Source organism: Macaca mulatta, chromosome 2 (genome assembly GCF_049350105.2).
Source record: "Macaca mulatta isolate MMU2019108-1 chromosome 2, T2T-MMU8v2.0, whole genome shotgun sequence".
NCBI classification, from domain to species: domain Eukaryota; kingdom Metazoa; phylum Chordata; class Mammalia; order Primates; family Cercopithecidae; genus Macaca; species Macaca mulatta.
The window spans coordinates 60,251,584-60,254,855 of NC_133407.1; positions in this window are offsets into that span (position 1 = coordinate 60,251,584).

Below are 3,272 nucleotides of genomic sequence, written 5' to 3' on the forward strand. Positions count from 1 at the left end.
AAAATAGGATGTGAAGTGTGGGGGCTTCAGGGACGAGGAAACCTCACACCGGTGAAGCAGGACGGGGAGCTCTGAAGACGCGGGGAAGAATGTGAGCAAAGGCAGGGGCGCTGCCTGGTGGGAGAGGAACTAAGGGGGCTGACCTCTGTGGCTTGCCCTAGGCCGCCTGGTGCACTAGGGTGGAGGAGGCTGATTTTCTCCTTTTTGTTGCATTTACTATTTTGGAATAGTGGGCCACATATTTCCATTTCAGACTTTTATAGTCTCTTCCTTTGTTTGCTACGGTCACATTAATATTCAGTAGAGAATCTTGCCATTTTTATGCAGTATTTAATGGGGAAGAGATTTCTCACCTAAAAGTAAATTATAAAGTTTCTCCTGCAGAGAGTGGTAGCTCACGCCTGTAATCCCAACACTTCAGGAGGCTGAGGCGAGAGGACTGCTTGAGACCAGAGATTTGGCACCACTGGGCAATGTAGTGAGACCCTGTCTCCACAAAAAATAAAACAATTAGCCTGGTGTGGTGGTGCGTGCCTGTTGTCCGAGCTACTCCAGAGGCTGAGGTGGGAGAATCGCCTGAGGTGGGAGCATTGCCTGAGCCCAGGAGGTCGAGGGTGCAGTGAGCCATGATTGTGCCACTGCACTCCAGTCTGGGTGCCAGAGCAAGACCCTGTTTCAAAAAAAAGATTTCTCCTGAGGCCAGAACGAAATCAGCTGCTGTGCTTGGTTCAGTCATTAGTAATTCGCATGAATCACAATTCGGTTTTAGAAAAACTCACTTTTAGTGCACATATTTGAAAACATCTCAGAATCATGGATTCTAGAGACGGAAGAGATCTTGAGAAATGTTCAGGTTCAGTTTTGTCTGGTCCAACCAGATAAGCTATTGTCATCTCCATTCCACAGAGGAGACAATTAAACATCTGCACACTTCAGACAGAGAAGAAGCCTACGTTAAGTGGCAGGATTTTTAAACCTGATGCGTTTGCTAAGTGATGCAGTACTTGAGATTTGGAGGTGAAAGAGTATCTGTTGTCCAGACTCAATTGCCCAGAGATCAAGGGGGTAGTGTTGTGGGGCTAGAGGGATACAGGCCTAAAGGGCAGTAGGAAGCCATCCAAGCTCAAGATTTATTTGAGGACAGATTCTCATCTCTATACTGATTGAGTGACCCCAGCTAGTGAGATCTCCTGGAAGCAGATGTCGGGAACAGTTATGACTGTTAAAAGTCAGAGGACGAAGTTCATCTGGAGAAAACATCTGTCCAGGGAATCTCTGGAGACTGGAGACACTGTAGGAAATTCGGGATTTCAACAGAGAAAGAGCTTCCCTTGGGTGGGGGCAGGCAAGGGGTATCCTTGGGGATCCTGACCATCAGTGACCGCCAAGATGTGCTCCAGCCCAGACTTCCCTGACTCTGGGCCGCCTGTGGACTGTCCCACCCTGGCCCAGAATCTCTGCCTCGGTTACAGCTCGAACTTAGATGACCTCATGTTTCCCATCAAAAATGTACCCTTTTCCTCGCAACGTCCCCAATATGGGGCTCATTGCCACATCATTTGCCCCACGCCAGGGCAGAGCCCACCCTGGAAAAAGCCCTGGTTTTCTTTCTGAAGAGCACCCTAGTTTATAGTAGCAAATACATATGGATTATTTTTCTCAGTACAAGTTCCTTGGCATGGCACTCAGAGAGTTGCTTTTGTTAGCTCATGAGATGGAAAAGGAAACAATGTGGGGAAATCCCAAATCCTTGGCTATCCCATTTCCTAAAGTGAACCTTACCCCTGGCATCATTAAGTGAATTTAACAGCCTTGTACTTGCAAAATGAACTGAAAAGGCAAATGTATAAAAATCAGGTCCTTTTGGGGGGATCACAGAAATGAGATCCTTTTATGGCTGCCAGTAATCATTTACTCACATTTTGCTCAACACAGGGGAGGTCCCCTTCTGCTCAAAAGAAAGACAACTTCCTATAAAACAGGCTTGGGTGGAATCCTTGGCAGGGAGAAGAAAACAGTGAGATCACTTCTGGGCATGGCTTCTGGGGACTGCTGATTTCCTTGACGATAATGCCAGTCAGGCCCATAGCAGTGCCTGGCAGCTGCTTCCCTCCCACACCAAAGAAGCCCAGGCTCCTTAGGTTTACAGGCCCCTGGCCATGGGCTCTCTGTAGGAAGTTGGCTGTGTATTTGTTCTGGAAGTGGGCCCTTGGGGCCAACGCACCAGACTATCCCTGGTAATGTCTCCTTTGGAGCAAATTCAGGTACACAACTCTGCTACATGTGGCCTTGTTAAAACAGACAGTTCTGCTCAGTGCATTTCCCTGGACATTCTAACACTCGTCGCTACATAGGAGTGAGTAACCAAAGGCAAAAGGCATCTGCGTTAGCACTTACGGTCTGTTTCCACTTTGGGTTCCATTCCCCTGGCCTGTGTCCTTTTCCTCAGAAACTGTGGTCTCACGGGGTGCCTTCTTCCTAAAGCTGAACCTGGCAAACAGATGCGGTGCCAACTGTGACCATTGCTCCTTGGAGTTGGAGGTGCAGATTACTTGTCAGAATCTTGTGAGGCCCTGAGTGGTCTGGGACGCCCTTGCTCAGAACCACCATTTCCTGAATGTTGACTCTTGCAGGGTGTTTACTTATGTCATCTGACTTAATCCTCGCAAGGATCCTGTGCTCATTTTACAAGAAAGAGGCTCCCTCCACCCAGACAGTGTTGACCCACATCTGGGCCAAGGGTGAAACAAAGCTGAGGGGCAAGCGACCACACACCCCATGTTTGGTCTCAAGCACTGGCTGTCTTCTTGCAAGTTTAATTTTTTTTAGAAAGATGCTACTTGAGGCCAGGCACAGTAGCTCATGCCTGTAATCCCAGCACTTTGGAAGACCAAGGCAGGCAAATCAGTTGAGGCCAAGAGTTAGAGACCAGCCTGGCCAACGTGGCAAAACCTCATCTCTACTAAAAACACAAAAATTAGCCGGGTGTGGTGGTGCACACCTGTAATCCCAGCTACCTGGGCGGCTGAAGCATAAGAATCATTTGAACCCAGGAGGTGGAGCGAGCTGCAGCGAGCTGAGATCACACCACTGCACTGCAGCCTGGGTCATGGTGAGAGAGAGAGAGAGAGAGAGGAGAGAGAAACAAAGAAAAGAAAGAGAGAGGGAGGAAGGGAAAGGAAGAAAAGAAGAAGGAAGAAAAAGGAAGAAAGAGAGAAAAAGAAAGAAAGAAAGAAAAAGAGAAAAGGAAAGGAAAGGAAAAGAAAAGAAAA